Source organism: Taeniopygia guttata, chromosome 8, assembly GCF_048771995.1.
Source record: "Taeniopygia guttata chromosome 8, bTaeGut7.mat, whole genome shotgun sequence".
Classification (NCBI taxonomy): domain Eukaryota; kingdom Metazoa; phylum Chordata; class Aves; order Passeriformes; family Estrildidae; genus Taeniopygia; species Taeniopygia guttata.
The window spans coordinates 29892073-29912687 of NC_133033.1; the positions used below are offsets into that span (position 1 = coordinate 29892073).

General features: G+C 47.6%; 1 long non-coding RNA gene across 9 annotated transcripts in view; it reads right to left on the minus strand.

Annotated features, from left to right (window-relative positions):
* Positions 1 to 20615, minus strand: part of LOC115496281 (uncharacterized) — a 96407-nt gene that overhangs the window by 15200 nt on the left and 60592 nt on the right. The window lies entirely within an intron of this gene.

Consider the following 20615-nt stretch of genomic DNA (forward strand, 5'->3'; position numbering starts at 1 on the left):
CCAGCACTGAGAGGCCCAAAGGATGCAGCCCAGGAAACTGCTCTGAGGGACGTGGTGTGAGACCATGGTTAGTGGTCAGCTCTCAAAACATTCTGCCTGTGTTTGCCTGGGGCTGTCAAGATTAAATTGATCTTGCCTGGGCAGTCAAAGTTTGGATCTACCTTCACTAGCCCCTAATGAAAAATGCATAGTGGCAAGCATTGGAAAATCCCTGACACTCAGCACCAGAGGGTACATTTAAATAATTCTATGAATATAGATCAATAAAACTAATGCACTTATAGCTGCTGTGTGAAGTATCCAAACTAGAATAAAAATCATCTTGTATTACAAAGCCCTGTATTAATTCCTTGCACCTATTGTTTTACATATTCAATTAATCTTAGTCAGCAGAGATAAACTCATAGATGGTATTAAAAGCACAAGGCAGGTGAGGCTGTATCAGAGAGCCCAGACATCTCCATAACCAGGAGTGAGCTGGGAGGAAGGTGTCCCTACAAGAACCCACTGCCTGCAGGCTGGAGGATGAAACACCATGTGGGCTGGAGACATGAGAGGGCAGCTGTGGCCATGCTGGGACCTCCACATCCCTGTGTGTGTGATCTCCAGGACACCACGTGTCTCTGGGCACTTCTGCAGAGGGGGATCTCAAAGCACCAGGAGCAGGAACTGCAGGAAGAAGCACCTTCCCAGCAGAGGTGGGGATGGAATAAAGACCTGGAGCACTGGCCACTGCAATTCCCAGCCATTTGCCTGTGATTCAGAGTCAGAGGAGCAAGGGAGATGGGAGATAATCCATAAAGTTGTGGGGCTGGTTTTCCAAAATCTCTCAAATGCCAACACCTCTCACTTAGCTGCAGGGAAAAGCTTTTCACTGAACAGCTATTTTAGGGCTCTCCTCAGGGAATTTGGAACAGAAATCTGCTGGACATGATAAAACATTACATTAGAGGTCCAGACCATCAAACCAATTAGTCTAAAAGCTGTCAGCCTGGACTTGCCAGCCCCTGCATTTTCAAAACCATACTTTGTGTGGACCTAAAACCACTTCACACCACATGACTATTGGTGTTTGAGTGCCCCACACTGCTATGAACCCACGCCAGCCTTAGGGCTGGGCAATCAAATCCAGCCTTGGCTTTGGGAAGGTTATTTGGGAAGGTGGGAACTGAGGGAAGAAGAGGCAAAGAGGTGTCTGGTATCTCCTGTGGGGCTACAAAGGTTTGGAGGCTTGACTCTGGCCACACTGCAGGTCCCCTTTCAACTCCAGCAAAACATCCAGCCCCAACTTACCACCTCTGACTGTTCAGGGCATCACCCCTGGAGGCACTGACCAGCTCTCCAGAGGAGACACATGTCAGATATGTCACTGCCCTCCCCACTGACACCATACAATTACCAAAATGCTCTTTGAGTCTCCAGCAAAGGCCATAACCTTTACCACCATGGTGGCCACTGTGACATTCATTAAGCTGGCAGTGCTGAACACACTGCTTGCTGTGATGAATCTGGTGTTGGAGGGCTGCTCTGCTCTGTCACTGGGTACTGCTCTAAGCTCCATACAGAGTATTAGCTATTGTCCTCACATTTGGGTCAGAAAAAACAATTCCTCTAGGCCTGAAACTCAAGGACACCCAACAGCCTCAGGCCCTGAAAAGTATCAACAAAAATGGGGAACAGCAAACTGGAGGAATATGACTTCATTACCTGAAGGTGTAATTGGAGGATTAACCCCTGATAGGTAAATGGACCAAACTTATAATTGTCTGAAAAACTCGTGAGCATCATCCATCTTGGGTGTAGCTTCTGGGAGGCTTCTGGCTGCCCAAGGTGTACCTATTTGAAAAACTTCAATAAATATCTACTTTTATTCTCTTAATCTTGTCAAACCTCTGTTTTAGGTAGCCACTCTAGGGCATTGCTGCTGGCCCACCCTCCCAGCTGCTCACCATGTGTCACTCCTGACTCACTTAACAAACCAGCTCTGAACTGTTGACCAAAATGACAGCACACTCTTTGATTCTGTGTCAATCAAAAATTACTCAATGCCTTCAGAAAAGCCCTGCACCTCCATTTCAAATGACAAAGGATTGCTTAAAAAAAATACCCCCCCCAAAAAAAGCCCACTGAAAGCATCCAATGTGATCCAGCAGATCCAGCAAACAGAGAGCACCATTGATAGAGATCTGTGCTAGCCCATTAATAACACAATGCTAGGTTTGCATCTGGACTCATTTCACTTGTATATTAATCATGTACTTTCAGTATAATAAGCCCTGTGTGTTGCCACAAGGTAGGACACCCTTATTCCCACATGGCAGGTTTAACAACTTTGCAAGCTTAACAAAGCCCTGCTTTCTGATAGGAGGCTGGAGTTGGGTCCCTACCAAAGTGAGCTTCTCAGGAGGTAATAAAACACCAAGGAGATGCTATCTAGTGGATTTGGAGCATTTCACTCCCTTGGAAGTCAAGTCGACAGCTGATTTAAAGTTTCCAGCTAGGTCATACAAAAGTCAACAGCGGCTGCATCCAGCCAGGTTCAGAGTTTGAATATTTATGGTGTCAATCTGAAATCCAGATAACCACAAATAATCCAAACCCATTAACTCCCCCCTCATCCAGAGGAGAAAGCTCTCTGGACGTTAATGCCCGTATTTCTAGGGTTACCACGGGATCGTGGGCAGAAGGTTGTTTTTTCTGTTTCTTTTTTTCCTTCTTATCCTTTTTTTCCCCCTAACTGAAGGTTATTATGCATCCATGGCGGCGTGTCAGGCAGTTCCCGCCAGATCCTCCTGCCTTCCAGGAAAGCAGGAGTGGGCAGCACGTGAGTGGAGCTGTTTGGAAGAACTGAGACTCTCGTGTCCAGGTCAAGACCAGTCCACCAGGGAACAGCCTGATAAATTGCCATCATCACTGCACTGCAGTGCAGGAGTGCAAGGCAATCATCCCTGCTCGCTGCCCAGCCACGGGAGGAGGCACACACATCTCCCAAGTGTGGGAATCCAGGGCTTCCCTCTGGCTGCCCTGGCAGGTCTGGGACCCTGGCAGGGGTCAGGAACCCCCCTGGACAGAGCCCCCAGAGACACTGTCTGTGATCTCTGTCCATGCAAAAGAGTTTTCAATCTTACAGGATGAATTACAAGCTCTGAGTGTTTGATAAGAGTAATAATTAAGTGTGACATGGGTGCAAAAGTAAAATTTTAGGTTTCTAGATTAGGGGTTCAAAGGGGACAAGATGGAGGAAATTGGGTGTGTCTTGTCCTTTTCCTCCTTCTTCATGCCCTCCATGTTTCACTGTGCTGTTGGCATTTTTCTGTTGGTTCAGGCTGGGGACACACTGTCCAACGTAGGTGACAGATATTGGCACGTTATTGTAAATCCAGCACAGGTAGTTTGTGGTATTTAATGTTTGTACCATCCCACTGAGGGCAGAGCCCCACACGCTGCCCTGCAGGACAGAGCTGCGGCAGGGCAGCAGAACATGTTAGAGATAAACAGAATAAACAACCTTGAAACCAGCACAGACCAATTATGGCTTCTGCTTTGGCAGTGGGGCAGAAAGACAGAGACTTTCTACAATCTCAGAATCATCAATACCCACAGATTCCTACACCCAAGGCCTGGAGGTGATGTGGGGCAGCAGGAGACGCCAAGAAAAAAGGGAAAAAAAAAAAAAAAAGAATATACAAAATGCCAAAAATAGAGGTTGGATTATCTGAGGCTGAGCAGGGCTGGCATCCCGGCAGGGAGACTTGCTGAACGGAGCTACAGAGGGAGCAGAGAGCTCCTTCCCTACCCACTCACCAGCTGGATCAAGCTGAGGAGTCACATTAGTCACATTACAGTGACACTGGCCCTTGGGGGAGGCCGTGCCTGGAGCAGGGAACGGATCCTTCTGCAGACATCCCACAGAACACTCCAGTGGGTTACAACAAGGGTTTGGTGAGCGGGAATCTGCTGCAATACCCCAGACAGGAGCCATCCTGGGAGACCCTGGCACACTGCCTCTGGCCTCTCCGCAAAAGCTGCTGAAGAAATCAATCTCAGAGCTTTCAGTGGTGCTTTCACATCTCCGTTGGCAACTTGGATGGCCCATCCACAATGTCAGCTGTTAACCCCATCCTTATGGCTTCTCCTTTGCACAAAGGCTCGCAAAAAAAGTCTTTCTTTAAAGGAAAAAAAGAGTGCTGCTGGTGGGCTGGTGTGCTTTGTGGGCAGAGTTAGGGTTAGGGTTAGGGTTAGGGTTATGTTTTGTGTTAGGTTTAGGAAAGTTTTGGGGTTGGGCCTGCGTCTGATCCTACTGGGATGGTGGTGGAACTGGAACCACCCTTGAAATGGGAGAGAGGCTGAATGTGGGGAATCAGGGTTATGGTTAGGGTTAGGATTTGGGTTTGGGTTTGGAAAGTTTTGGGGTTGGGACAGCGTCTGATCCTAATGGGATGGTGGGTTTGGGTTAGGGTTAGGGTTAGGATTAGGGGTAGTGTTAGGGTTAGGGTTAGGGTTTAGGTTTGGTTTAGGGTTATGGTTTAGGTTTGGGTTAGGGTTAGGAGAGGTCTGGGGTTGGGGCAGCATCTGATCCTATTGGTATGATGGTGGAACTGGAACTATCCTAGAAATGGGAGAGGGGTTAGGTTTAGGGGTTAGGTTTAGGTTTAGGGTTAGGGTTAGGGTTAGGGTTAGGGTTAGGGTTAGGGTTAGGGTTAGGGTTAGGGTTAGGGTTAGGGTTAGGGTTAGGGTTAGGGTTAGGGTTAGGGTTAGGCAAGCCCATGAAGTGGGAGCAAGCCCCTGGAGTAACACACTGGGCATGCAGAAGCAGCAGCACCCAAGATTTTGACACAGCCAGTACAGGAACAGCCCCACACAGATGTGTGTTGGAACAGACCTGCAACACAGCTGCTGGTGCTTGCCAGAGCCATGAGCAGTCTGAGGCATCTGCCAAGTCCTGGGACCTGCAAGGTTTTGGGTATGGCAAGCCAAAGGAATCAGTGGGTTGCTGGCATGGAGGGCAGAGCAACTTGAGATAAGAACAGAATCAGAGTAAAGTGAACAGGTTATTCTAACAAACATCTTCCCATCCAGAAATATGCCTTTAAAGACTCAGCTGAGTTTTCCTCTGCTTCTGGAGAAGAGTTAGTGCTCCTTGGTGGTTTTAGCAGGATTAGTAAAAGTATTAGCGTTAAAAATAGTTTTGTAACTGTCTTCATGGACAACATGCCTAAATCTAACATTAATTTCCATATGTCATCCAAATGGCTGCTTAATAAAAGCAGGGACTGAAACAACATGAAGCACAGTTTTGCCATTGACTCACGCAGGCTCCAGCGTGCACCCTGTCACAAAAACAAAGCAGCTCCTGCTGAAGCCAGCAAAGATGATGTGGTCTGGAAACATTTTGCTTTTTCACCTCAGTTCAGATGTCTGGCATGAGGCTGCTAGCCTTTTACTGCCCCCACTCCATGCAGCTCTTTGGGGCTCTTCTAGGTAGCCAGCCCCAGTGATAAACCAGGAGGTTCATGCAGGCAGGATTTTGAAGAGAAAGGCATGCAGAGGCTGTGCCTGTGCATTCTACCCACTGCATGATTGTGAAATTACGTTGAAAATCGATTCATCTGAAGAGGAAAGGAAGTTTGTTCCCTCTGTCGTAACAGCAAATTGAGATGTTGATACACGTCTCTGTTTTGACAGATCTGCGGGGCAAAGTTAAGCTTGAGCGGGTGGTGGAAGTCATTCGGGGTGATTATCAACACACAATAATTACAAGGCAAAAGGGGGAGTTGGCTGGATACCTTAATTATGCATTTTCAGACTTTCTAAACATTCAAGGATCTCACTAAATCAGCCTGCTATTTTCAGAAAGGAAAATATTATTGTGCGGTTGGAATGCCATCAGAGGAGTACACAGAAATATCGGTATGTGGAGAATTGCACTCTGCTCCTTCTGGGCTCAGAACAAAGAGATTTAGGAGAGGAATTGCCCCTGTTCTGTGCCCCCCCAGCACACAGGGGCTACTGGGCTTCACTAGAGTCATCAGCTTGGCACATTTTTGGGGCCAAAGCAGAGAAGGGACAGGTCCCCTGGGCCTCAGCTCCTCAGGTGAGGCGTTTCTCCTGGTGCTTGCAGAAGGGTGAGGCCATCCTGCAGCAGCTGAAGAGTTCAGACTGGGGAGAACAAGCCACCCAAACCACCATTCCACTTACCCCTTTTCATCAAACTCAAGGGTAAGAGAAAAACTTTCTTTCCTTTAAAACAAACAAACAAAAAATTCACTTGGACTTAAAACCAAAGTTCCATCTTCTAACTCTTCTAACTTAAAGCCAACCCTTCTCTTCAGAACAAAATGCTGCTCCTAGAGTGAAACTAAAACATTTCAACTTGCCAAAAGCTTCTCCCCCAAAAGAGACTGTTTCAGGTCAAGCCAAAACATTTTTTGGACCTGCCAGCAAATTTAGCAACACAATTCTTTGTGCTGCTGTAATTAGTATGAATGGGCTTCCTTAGCACCATTGTTTCAGGAGCAGCTGTGCTGCTTTGATGAATACCCATATTTTTGTATGTCACATGCATTTGCTATGGCCTGTTTATAAAAGTTTCAAATCATACAGTCAGGGACCAGAAGAGAAATTATATCAGGAGCCTTGGGTGATCTATCACAAACTGCAGACAAAGAGAGAAGACAGGGATCTTGTTTCGGGACATGGGACAAGGACTCAAGGAAAACCCAGCTTTGCTTCTTGGCATGGCCAAAGACTGAGCTGGGCAAGTGAAAAATACTCTTCTGCTGGCAGGCAAAATTGTCCAGAGATTAAATAACCTGCCAGCTTGTCTATTTAAATTCTACATTTTTTCACCAAAGAACTGTGCTAGCTACTCATTTACTGTGGAAGTAGGTAAAAAATGTTCCATTACCACACACACATACTGTGTCTATAAGCAGGGAAAAATGCAGATTCAGGAACATTGAAATACTCCTCAAATCACTCCGGACTCCTTCACATTGAAAGCTCTTCACACTGAAATATTTTAATTCTGCAAAATCAAGATCTCTATCTGCAATATTTCTGAGCCCAGCAGTTCCGTTTACCTCATCATGAAAAGACTTTTGCTTCAAATTCAATTAAAATTATATTTGAAAAGAAGCATTTCAGTGACAGCACTTATTACTAAATATCAACAAAAATATCAGTGCTATTCTATCAAAAAAAAAAAAAATCTATTATCCAGAATTAAATGCTGTATTTCCTTTTGGCTTTCAATTAAATTCTAAATCCTTAAACAGTTGGTTTTCTTCTGAACCTGGACATATTTGCAAGATTCAGGCTTGCCAAGAAGCCAAGCTCAACAAGACGAGGTTTGGCTTCAGCAGAAGGGCTGATGTAAAGGGAACAATAAATAATGCAAGTCAAAAGCCAAAGCCATCAGGATGGGTTTGAGAGGTAGGAAAAAGCCTCAGGATATTGAGGACAAGAGAGGCTGCAGCATTATCCAAAACATCTTTCTCCAGAAACCCAGGATCTGCAGGTAATTCATGCAAGTCAGGAAAGACCAACAAAACTGACCAGACCAAAATATTGACCAAACTGTTCCAGTCACACATCCAGGCCAGCTGCCTGCCCACTGACCCTCTGCCTGGTTCTCACCTTAAGCTGTCTCCCACCTTATGGCACATCAAAGCTCCCACTCAAGAAAAATCTCACCTCCCATAATCAGTTTTAATTAAATTTACAGCAAGTATCTTCAGTTAAGCTGATAATTGGTTAATGACCCCCATTAAAACAAGACGCAGGCAGCACAACTGGCCAACATCCCCATGCTTCACAGAAGGGCTCTTCCACCAAGCCTTCCCCCAACACAGAAAGTTGGGATGACACCAGGAGGTGACAACTTTAACAAATGAGGGACCAATAAAAATAAAGGCAGCCACACAGAGCACACAGAAGTGCAGCTAACATTTCATTTCTAAGCAGGATGTTTTTTTCCAGAGAGCCCCATTAATTTCTCCAAGGTCCATGGGGTCTCACTGTCTCCCATCTGTCTAGCAGGGAATGAATATAGTGCCCTGCCTTAAACACTTGGAGACCTCAAGTCCCCTCTTTGCTCTCTGCTCAACCCACTGGCTAAGTCACTAACCCTCTGCAATATGGACACATTAATACTCAGCACTATGAAGGGAGTTCAAGGCTGATTCATAATTCACCTGGTCCAAAAAGACACTGAGTTTCTTAAGCCTGGGGCCATAACTTTAAAATGTAGATGCTGTCAGGAAAAGAAAAAAGAAAAAAGAAAAAAAAAATCGGAGCAGTAAAAGGCTGCGAAATTTGCACACAGCAAAATTATTCCCCTTTCGCAAAGTTCATTTGAGAAGTTACTGTAAATAGTTCTTGCAATTCACACATGAAACAACATTTCCAGAACATTAATGAACCATTTTTTAAAGCCCCCCTTGAAGTTATTCCTGGCAGAAAGGGGGGAAAAGATGCAAGCTGTGGAGTCTGTGACTGCATAAGGGAAGAAGCTGTCGGATCCCATCTGTCGATGAGGAGGATAAACGACCGCACACATCTCTCCCCTGAGTTAGCTCCAGCCTGAGTCTGAGGAGGGGGAACCTGCTCAGCCACAGTCTAAGCAGAGGAAGCAGAGATGGCAGCAAGTTGGAGTTTAATCCACACAGGTCTTCCCCCACAGTGCCTCCACCCACGCTTTGGGAGACAACAGCTTCTGGATCGGCTGCAAAATGAACCGGTGGGGAGGAAAGTGAGTGCTCTGTGTGACAGCAGGGATGGCAGGGAAGAAATCCACCATGAAAAAGCACAAGATGATCAAAGACACCCTCCTGGTGGAGTCAGAGCTTCCCTGTGACATCCTTCCCATGCCACTACCGAGCACAACCAGCAGGAGAAAGGTCCACATCCTTCTGGGCAGAGAAGTGTCCTTCAAGGCTCTCAGAGGAGCCACGCAGCAGTGCAGACAAGGACAACACGGGTCAATGCTCCAGCAGATTCCAGCAGGGCTCCTCAAGACTGGCATTTGATATATTGGGATTAAGAGTCTGCAAAGTTCTGCATTCCTCCACGGCTGTCTGGCTGGGAAAGAGCTGAGGTCAAGGCCAGGAGATACCTCAAGGTCAAAGTGCTGCCAAGAAAAATAGTTAAACATTTCTCTAGTCAATTGCTCAGGCTTATAAAGACAGTGTTAAACTTAGAGTAAGGAATTTAGGATTCATTGTAGATCTTCTCCTTATTTTAAGAGGCTTGTCTCAGCATCAATACCATTTCATTTCAGTGTCCAGCTAAAACCAGCCAACACTAACTTGAACTTCTGGGGTGCTGAGAGCTAGGGGGTCTACAGTTCATTTTTTTTTCCATTTGGAAGTGTCTTGTGGTTTGTGGGTGTGTTGGCTTTTTGGTGGGAAATTTTGTGGGGGTTTTTTGTTTGTTTGTTTGTTTGTTTTTTACATAGAATGGACATTGGACATATCTGTGAGGAGTTCTGGTGGAGTTTTTTGTGTAACTGGCCTGCAGACACACTTCTGCCCTCAGTGCAACAACAAAGCAGGACTCTTATCTTCAAGCAAGGGGTGGACAAATACTTCTTCTCCTTTTCCACATGGCTGTAGTCAGCTGGAGGTCTGTGAAACCCCGGCAAGAAGAGCAGCCACAATTCACCACTTCTGTTAACACCATCTCAGCCTAGTCTGAGGTGCCATCCTAGCAACACAGGACTTGTTTAGCAGCTCCTGGAATCCCTAGGACCTTCCAACACCCAGGAGATATTTTCTGAAGAGATTTGCCCACTACAATCCTGCTCCTCATGAGCCACCACCTGTGTTTATTTATCTGACAGCCTTACTTGCACTGCTTTATCTACACACAAATAGAAAGACAGATTTTTATTGAAACATCTCTCAGTCAAAATCCTGCTTTGGGATTCTCTCACAAAGCTCTCTTGTGTCAAAGCTGTGATTTCCCAAGTATTCAAGTCAGAGCATGTCCCTACAGGGTGACAGCAGCCACCAGAGTTCCCAAGTCGTGGCTTTGCTGGAACACAGACAACCAAACTTTGTCCTCCTCCCTGGGCTTTTGCAGTAAGGAGAAACAGAGCATCCTCTTCCCGATCTTCTGGCCACCCAACACAAGGTTTCTGAAAATCCTTTTGCATACTACAGGCAGGATTTCACAAGGAACACAAACAGAAACTGACTCCTCTCCCTGTTTTGAAGGTTACCAGCAAGTGGAAGAGTTTGGGCTCTACTGGACTGAAAAGGAAATACTGTGCCCTGTATTGCAATACCAAACAGAGCCATTAATGGTTTCCCAATGGCCAGTCTACAGCCAGTTCAGCCTAGTGCCAGCTCAGATGACAGCATGCAAGACCATCTGCAACTCTGTGAACTCAGCAATTAGCCCCTGAGCCCGGGAAAGAGTTTTTCAAGATCCCATCACAGGCGAACAATAACACAGAAACACAGCTTTGAGGGGAAGACAATTTATCAAGCTGACCACAGACGTCTCCCTCATTTTTTCTTTAATAAATCCAGCTTAGCTCTTGGCTGTGCTCAGTATCTTGTCATTGCTTTCGTCTCCTTTCAGGAATGCCTCCCACCTGCAGCCTTCAGGCCCTTTGCAACCCTGAAGCCATTTATTTTCTCCAACATTTCTTCATAAAGAAACACAGATTTTATTCCTATGGAGAGGAGGGAAACTGAGGAACAGCAAAATGAGCTCCCTGGTCCTAGCTGGGGAAGGGGACAGGAATACCTGATCATTTGGCATGAGCTGATTTGTACTGGCCCTTTCCCCATCTGCATCAAGGAGCATCAGGAGGTTTTCTGTCCCTCTTGTGAATGAGCTGTTTAGGAATTACTCGGATGCTCTTTGCCATCAGATTTTAATCACCAGGAGTGCTTTCCTTGTGGGACTCCATGGGGCTGTTCAGGCAGCCAGCCAAGCTCCTGAGAGCCAGGCTTCATCTAAATACATGCCCTGGTTATTTTCAATAATAGTGGGCAGACACCAGCTTGGCTCCCATCTCATCTCCACCTCCTATCGCCAGCGCGGCATTTCTGCCTCCATTTCCACGTCCTCGTGGTCCTTGAAGGAGTGCAACAGGGAGCTCAAATCCCTTCTCCAGCCCTTGGAGACACTGCTGGGAGGAGGCACACGTAGGTGGCCCTTTGAGGTCCGAGGGGAAGGTTCCACTCAGGCTGCCAGCTTTTGGGAGCACCAGGTATCAGCGTCGCGAGGCTGCCGGCAGACACGGTTGCCTGGGCTAATTTCACGCCCATCCTCTTCCCTCTCTGTGAAATTCCAGGCAGGCCTTCCACTTTGGCTGACATTCAAAACTGTCACCTCTCTGCAGACATTAACTTGGAGGCCTCTGTCATCCCTCACATTAAAATGCTATCACGGGGAGTCAGCACAGCTCGGCTCAGCCAGCTAAGGGGCTGGCTCCGGCCACGCCGCGGGGACAGCCGGTTCACGCTTGACATCCGTGGTCAATTTGACAGTGATGGACATGCTACTTAGGAGTCATTTGCTGATCTCGTTTCCCCAGGTGGGAGGTCGTGCCACGGAGCTGCCTTCCCTGGGGAGGAGGAGTGGTGATGCTCTCCAGCCTCGCCAGGAGCAGACACACACAAATGGGCTGCTGCCCTGTCTGCTCATAACCCACAGAACATCCCGTGAACCCAAAACACAGCTGCCCCTTGCGCCACACACAGAGGTGTCTTTGCTCACAGACAAGCATCTTGCCTCCCAAAAAGGCAGTGTATGTTTTGTGTGGACATTCTCCACGTCCTTGCTGAAGCCTGTGCTCCTGGGATACCCCTTCCTGGCCAGGACAGGGAAGCCTCAGTCTTCTCAACTGCTTGCACTTTCTGAACCACACATGTTGTCAAAGGCACGAGAGATGCTGTCAAGCCAAGACACACCTTTGCTCATAGACAGGGCCTGGTCATCATACCCTGACCTTCCTCACAACAGAGGCGTGATGCTCATTAAGCTCTAAATCACTGTTTAACAGATGCATCATCATCCTCCTTGTTCCAGGTCATGTCTCTGTCTGGAGGTGCCCACCCTGCCCCTCTGAGCAGGCAATGATCACAGCCACAGCCTCGGGGGAGCAGTGCTCCAGAAAGGAGTGGGATTTTTAAACCTTCACCTTCCCCTGGCATCACCACTGGTGCACCCAGCCCTGGGATGGGTCATCATGACATATGGTTGACTTCAGAGCATTGGGTCCTTCGGCATCATTTCCACACAGACAGCACAGCAGATTCAGCAGACACTTAAGCCAAGCTCAACCTCGCTCCCCTTTAGCCTGAAGGCCTCCCAGCACCTGATGCCCAAGCCTGTTCCTGCCATAGCTCAGTTCCCAGCAACGCAGGGACAGCGACAGTCTCCAGGACCTCTGAAGGCATCTCTACCAACAATGCCCACCTGCAGCTCAGGGAGTGCCAGCTCTAAACCAGCTTGGGCATTCTGGAGCAAAAAATCCAATTAAACTCTGCTGGGTTAAACTAAGCTAAAATATAAACTAGGTAAAGGTGAATTGAAAATACAAATTACCATACAGGCATGAAGCCACCAGAGTTGTGGTTTCCTGTATCTTTATACCACAGGCAAAGCACCTTTTTTTTTTTCTTTTAATGGAGAAATTTACAGTGTAATCACCTAAAAACTCACTCCCACTTCTTATTGCCCCAGCACAGTGTCATTAGTAACACACTCCAATTCCAGGGCTGCAAAAGATAACTAGGGCAGGGATCTCAGCCAGCTACTACTGGGAACCACTTCCCAGCTTTTCCCAGTTTTGGGAAGCCTGAGTTGAGCCCTGTCCTAAACACCCTGTAGAACAGATGTCTTTTGCAGCATGCCCAGAAGGCCTTCCCCAAAACTAGACACTTTTGGATCAGACAAAGGGAGCAAATTCCAGCATCCTCCGGCCCTTGCAGCGAACATGGCTCCTTTGAGAGCGAAGCTTGGAGAGTGCCCGTCCCCACAGCTGTGGCTGCCTGGCTCTGGGACAGTGGCACACTATTTCTGTCACTGATGCCACCTGTCCCTGCTGAAGGAGACTGAGGAGATTCATTCCCCCCAGAGGTGCCCACAGAGTTGATCCAAGCCCTCAAAGACTTTCATTCCTTCTTTCTCGAAGGTGACCAAGCACCAAGGGCACAGCAGCAACATCCCACCCAGGGTGGTTTGGCCTCTTCCCTGGCCTCCTGTCAGCAGAGCTGGGTGGGCAGGGACCCACTGACAGACAAGTCACAGAGCTGATGCTTTCCCAAGCAAAGCCCCAGGCCCTGGCAGTGCTACGGCTCCGTGGCTCTGGGACAGCCTGGCTCTGCTCCACCACCCTCATCCCCATCCCCAGCCAAGGCAGGACAGGACCACACTCGCCTCCCCGTTACTTTTCAGTCCTTTTATGGGGAAGATAATTTTATAGCAGGGTCTGGTAGAGTACTCAGCTTTCCCTCCCAGACTCCAGCAGAAAGAACTTGACCTGTGTCCTCGGACCCTCTTAGTCATCGGGCTGAGCCGCCTCTCCCCTCCTCCCACCAGCCTCCTCTTTTATGGAGTAGCAGCAGCAGCAGAGCATGGGGTGAGAAGTCAAGGGAAGGACAACTTGACTGATGGAGCTCAGGTTGTGGGGTCAGTGCAAGGCGTCGTGATCTGGGCTCAGACAGAGCCATTTCCTCTGTGATTTTATCCGCTGTGATTTTTATCTTTCGTCTGTTCACACGTCATGCCACCTGGACATAATACAGAGCAAGCTGAGTGCTCAGCTCCACACTTAACCCCTTCCATACTTCCCAGGAAAGCAGGAGGCCTCGGGCACGGCTCAGTTCTGTGCCTGTGGCTTTGCCTGGCAACAAGGGGCTTTTCTTTACAGTCCCTTTTTATTGCCTGGAACATCTGTAAGTGGCAGGTTTATCCTTCTCTGCTGACCCCATGAACCACATTATGATTTACCCACAAATTTCACATTCTTGACAGCATTCATGAGATGAGATTTTTGGTATTTGTTTTAGGAGACACATGCTGGTTTGTGTTCCCACTCTAAGCCATGTGAGCACAGCTCTGGTAGTTCACAGCACGGGCTCCTCAAATGGTAGTACAGACATGAAAGGCAGGCAGAAACAATTTCCTCGTACTGCACCAAAGATGTTCAGCTTCAGCAGCTGCTTACACAGGGCTGGAATAATGAAGAGCAACCCTCTGCTCCAAAGAGCCCAAACCAAACCCCTGGGTGGAATTAGGTGGTGTTTGACATGAGCACAGGTGTCCAGGCCAAGCTACACTGAGTTAGACCAAGAGCAAAGAACATTTTGAAGGTCCATGGGGAAATTGACAATAATCCCCCTACCAAAGTCTCAGCTGTTGAACATGTCAGATCTAAAACTCTTCAAAAGGCAGATGAAAACCATCACTCCCATTCTGGTGAAGGACCAGCACGAAGAAGGAAGCAGAAGAAAGGAATATTGAATCCATGACTGCTCCCAGAGCTGTCGCACATGATACCTCACTAACCATTTCATCACCAGATATCAGCTCACCTCCTCAGGCTGGGCGAGAGTCCAAGCACCTTCATGTGACATTCCCTGACCTTCCTTTCAGGTCCATGGAGCACAAATCCATGGTCCAAACAGGATGCAGCTCAGCAGCAGTCACACGGGACACCCACCCTGTAAAGAGACGCTGGAGGAACCTGCAGGAAGCGTGGTGACCCCACAGCACACAAAGCACCCTTTTCCTCCAGACAGGACTCACCTTCCCAGCCTTTCCTGGCTCCTCCAAAGAGCAGAGGGCTGGGTCCTGCATCTGCCTGATTCCACTGCCATAAATTACCACCGGATGGGACAAAAGTAGAAACTGCTGTGAGTGAGGGATATTTTAAGGTGCTTATGGTTTTGGGGATTCTTTGTTGTGGTTTGGTGTTTTTTTCCCAAGTTTCCTTATTTTTTTCCTTTCTTGCTCCTGATATGATAACAGGACAGATAGATAAACAACAGACAGTTTCCATCTAGAAAGTCTGGGGAAAAAATACAAAGTGCAGCCAGCCAAAAAGCTGTACAGGCCTTGAGGTTATTTTTATTTTAATTTCTGGCTTCTTAGAACCAGTGACCTCACTTTTCGAGTTAGGCAAAAAGATATGGATAAAGCAACAAGTCCTCAAATAAAACCCTGCTGGCCTTTATGTGTGGCTGCCAACTAAGCAATCTATGGGTGGCAAGGTGCAATATTTTTAATGGCACATTCACACCAATTTAAAGCATCTTAGAAGGAGCTCTAACCAGTTACAATCCTGGTTCCTCCTTTCAGGAGACTATAGTAGAGGACAGGGATGACTTGGTTTTTCAATAAGCTGTATGCACAAGGAACACATTAATTTTGAAAGGTTACGTAATTCTCACGCAGAGAGTCAAGTCCTTTTTGATATTAAGAGACTCCTTAATTTGGGACAGTGCCTCCATCAAAGCCAGGTAGATATAGTGGGAAGGGTCTGCCCATAAATGCCCAGCTCTCATACACTCCCAAAGCATCTCCTCTTGGCCACTGTCCAGAGGAGTTTGCTACATCAGAAATGCTCCATCCAGTTTGGCAGCTCTGTTTTTTTCTTACAGGCACGGAGAGCCAGGCACACAACTGACTTCAAGAGAAATGGGCCCACATGGCTGCAGCTCAGTGCTCACCCCCCTGAACATCAGCTCTGTGAGACAGGGAATTTGTGTCTCCACTCCACACAGCACAGGGGGATGCTCGGCCTTGAGAGCTCCCACCAGGTTTGCACATGTCCCGGAGTATGGAACTCAGTTTTGGAATAATTAGTAGTAGAAGCTTTACCCCACACCAAAACTTCACACAAACCCCAGTTTGCTACAAAATGAAAGCAATTCTTTGCCCCTGGTGCAGGAAGCTGAATGCATAAAGAAGTTTGGTGTTGTCACAACTACTTCAACGCTGTCCTCAGGCAATTCCCCTCGGCATCTCCCCTTTCCTTTAACAGTTTGCATCAATCCCCACTCTCTGGCTGTGCCCTTGGAGCACATCCCCAGGGAGAGAAAGACTCCTGCCACTCTGCTCTAGTGAGGACACAGACAAACTGATGTCACTTGTGGGTATTCAAACAACAGGCATCCAAAATGTCCATCCCCAGACCTGCTTCTCTCCACACACACACACACAGAAAATCATCCTGAAGAAAGAACAGTTACAGCCTCTCCCTCTGGACTGGTATCACAGCCACTCCTCCTCCCACCACTTCTTCCTAAAATGACCTTTCTGGATTTTTGAGAACTCTCGGTTTCCAAGACCACAGAAACCAAATCCAGCTTTTCCTGGGAGGAATCATGCTGTGCCACCAGGCTGGAGGCAGCAAATGCTGCTGTGCCTGCATGTGGACAACACCTCCGCAGGGAACAGGCAGCAAAGCCAACCCCAGACCATCAGACCATCTCTCTTCCCAGCAAGCTGCCAAGGGAGCCCTCCAGCCACATAAATTTTGGGGTGCCCTTGCTCTGTGGTCAGCCCCAGTCAAAGGCATCTTATCGCCGGCCGTTTCCCCATGCGGCACAAATTCATGTCCCTATCATTAAAGAGACACATGGTTTATTTACTCATTACCATATCCAGCTGTTGGCTTTCCTTCCCCCCATATTTCAGGGTAAGTAGTGATTTGACATAAATAATACCCCATTCAGCTATGGCCTGAAAGATATTGTAAATATAAAAAAAAAGTCTTCGGCTACAATAGCTCTTTCCAAGTGCTCGGTCCAAATCCTACTTAGTATGGGAGTGGGGGGAGGTTGGGAAAGAGAAAACCCAATGCCATTACCTAAATAGCCCCATTAAAAATGAGCCCAGAGTGAGTTACGGCTTTATTAAACAGATGACATTACATCAGGAATGATGAATCATAATGTTTCTTTTCGGGATTACAATGCTATACGACCTTTTCAGCTGTAATTGTTTGCCTCCTATTCCCAGGCACCACCAGGTGTGGTGGCCCCTGTCCCCATCACATCAATGCCAGCGCTGAGGACCTCTGAGCATCTCGTCCTTAAAGACTCACAAATTGTCACAGGGAAAGGGACAGAGGGGGACAAACCTTTCAGGAAGCCCAAAGGGATCCCGGTTTTTGTTCCCAGTCCTAGATGGGCAGGGATGCCTTCCCAGGAGAGCACAGGGTTGTTTCCAGATGTTTGCAGGCAGGAGGGGGCTTGGATTCTCAGCCTCAGCCTCTTGCCTTGGTGTCTCCTGTGTCAGAGCTGAGCAGGGTGAAGCAACAAGAGGGATCTGTGGTGGGAACCAGATTTCAGGGCTGTGTAACTGCGCTGCTTTCAGCTGGGGTAGAGGTTTTTGTTTCACAGGGGCTGGTGCAGGGCTGTGTTTTGGATCTGTGCTGAATCCAAAACAGGATTTTTGGATGTTTCCATTGTGGCTGGGCAGGGCTTGCACAGAGCTGAGGCATTTTCTGCTTTTTCTATGGTGAGGGGGCTGGGGGTGCATGGGAGGCTGGGAGGAGGCACAGCCAGGACAAGTGATCCCAAGTGACCAAAGGGATGTTCCAGGCCGTGACATCATGCTCAGCATATAAACTGGGGGGAAGGTGTTTTTAGTCTCTGTTTTTACTTCTCATTATTCTGCTCTGATTTTGTTAGCAACAAATCCAATGAATATCTTTAATTCGAGTCTGTTTTGCCCGTGATGGTGAGTGACCTTTCCCAGACCTTAATTCATGAACCCTTTGTTATTTTTTCTCTCCCCCATCCAGTTGCAGAGGGGAGTGAGAGAGAGGCTTTGGTGTCTGGCACCCACCCAGGGTCAGCCCACCAAGGCTTTTAATACCCAATTAATTTTGCCAATTCCCTTCCAAGCTGAGGGCTGCATTAGGGCATGTAGTAGGGATTTCAGGAACAGTAGAAATATGGGAAATTGCACAGTGCAAGATGACCAGGACCACTCAGGGTACAGCAAAAGGCTCTAAGAGAAAGGACTACAGACTGCAGCTGGTACAGCACTGCTCTGCTGGTTCCCCCACCAGAACCAGAGATCCCCTCACCCAAAACACCACACATCGAGCTGGCTGCTCGCTGCCTCTGTCCTTTGCAGTGCTCTTCAATCCATCCATCCATCCATCCATCCATCCATCCATCCATCCATCCATCCATCCATCCATCTTTTCTTCCCTTGTGTGTATAAGACTTGTTAAAATATTAGTAAGTATAGTTAGTAATTTTGTTTTGGTTTTAATAATAATGTGGAGTTGTCATTTTTATCATTGCAAAAATTGGTTTTGGAGATGTGTAAGGAAGAATAAAATTATTTTATTATTCAACAACTATTTCCTAATTACAATGCACTATAAGCGTTTCTTGCCCTAACAGCTTTAGCCACACCGTGCTGGAAATGCCTTAAAGCCAACCACCTAAAGTGTGTTTAAATACACACTGTCCCCAAGGCAGGTCACACACATGGATGAGAGAGAAGAGCCCCTCGGAAGATGGGACTGTCCTTGCAGAATTGGTGGATTGGTGGATAATGGTGCAGGATTTCCCATTAGGAAAAAACCCAGGGCTCCCAGTGGGCACCAGCATGCCCTAAAACCGCCGTGTGAAACATTTTCCTCATTTTGCTCCTCTCATCCTTCTCCCAAGGTTTGCCTGCCACCCATAAATAACCAGGAGAGCATGACACCCCGGCTCCCAGATACAGCAGCGCCGCGCCGCAGCCCCGCGCGAGCCAACGCTTCTATTTTTACATCTCTGGTGAGAACCACGTGGCAGCTTTCGACAACACACACAAGGGGAAAAAAATAAAAAAAGCCCCAGCACTCAGATCTCCACTCCCCCTCCACCTTCTGCTCAGGCAGACCTCAGACAAGCGCCCGGCAGCCCCATCTGCTCGTCACCTGCTGGCATTTGGGTAGCAGCTACGTCAAACGCCCGGCTCGCGTTCTCACATGTAGGAGTTTGCTGCCTGAGTGATGAGGCTGTCTGTGCTCCCATTGTGCTTTGCCATCCAGAAGGTTTTTTGGGAGCCTTTACAAAATGCTGCGTGCTGGTAGCTCCTATGTAAGTTATCGACCTCCTTGCCCCATGGTTTTACAGACTGGGGAACTGAGAGAAAGCAGATACCTGTGACTTCCTGCATCCCCAACCCCCTAGCCCTCTGCCCCCCAGAAACTCCCTCCTTTTTGCTCTGGATTAATCCTCTGTCCACTCATTTTCACAACTGTAGCTGAATTTGAAATGAAAAATGTAAAAAATAAAATCATCATCCAACAATAAAAACTTGCCAAGGGTAGTTGAACTCTGGCTTTGGCCCATGGAAAGGTCCAGGTCTCTTTGCAACCCTGATCACACTGCAGGAGGCCAGGGACCAGGACTCCTCACCTACCTTGGGACCCTTTCAGTCTGCCCCAAACAGACACATCTCTCTTCCCTTAGGTCTTGGATTGACCTCTCACTCCCACCACAAATTATAAAGTGCTAAAAAAAGCAGAGGTGCAGCCCTAGAGAGTCACTAACATGATAAGGGATCAAGCAGTCAAGGTATCAGCTGTGATTCCTACCCCCTAGGTGAGTAGCAGCATTTACAGAAATCTGTTATGGCACATAACAACAAAAAGAAAAATAAATCCAGCAACTATGAAGTTGGTAAGTGGACAACTTAAGTTCAGCTTTCACGCATTAAAATCAACAATTGAAATAATTTCTCTTTCCACTGTAATTGTTGTAAAAGCATTGGCTCTAATCTTAGTGAAAAAAAAAAATATCCACCCCAGATTTCACTCCAGTCTGGAACTGAGTCAGCTCTCAAATCTCAGTGAGAAAGAAAGGCACTTGCTAGGAAGGATGTGGGAAAATAGAGGGTTAGATTCACCAGGCTCCTCTTGGGTCATGCTAAAATTACTACGATTTAAGTTAATGAATAGATTTCCTTTTGTTCCAGCCCAGCTTCATTCTGCAGTGTTACAGCCCTTATCCCAAGCTGGAAGCAAAAGCTATTCAGATAAAACAAAGCCCAGTTTCCCTTTAGCATTACCACCAAGACTTCTTCATAATAATATTTATAAAATAGCTATTAAGATGGGAGGGGATAGTAAAACCGTGTTGGTAAAAGGCACTCAGGTTATAAAATACCAGGCATTAAATCCACCCTGCAACACAAATTCCCTTCCCACCCCCGTGTTTGCTTGTTTCAAGGCATCTCTCAAGGCAGAGCTGCATCCTGCTTATTCCTTGGGATCTCTGTCTCATCCAGGCTGTGGGATGAGCAAAGGGGTTCCTGAAGCTCTGCTGCTGCATCTGGACATCATCTCACTGCTCTGAGCTCCAGACTTGCTCAGCACTATTTGCAGGGGCCATTTGGGTCAGGGCACATCCATTTGGATTGTCCCCAGCTCCCAACAGAGCAGGGAGGGTGAACCAGGCACTGCTCTGAGCTCCCCAGGGCAAAGAGGGAGGGAGGCAGCCACAGAGGTCACAGCAGAACCACAGGCCACCAGGGCAATGGACCTTGCTCCTTGGCAGGCTGGGTTTGGCACCCTCTATGCTTTTTCCAGGAAGCAAGAAAGCGTTTTTGTGCTGCTTTTGGCAAGAAGAGCTTTCCAA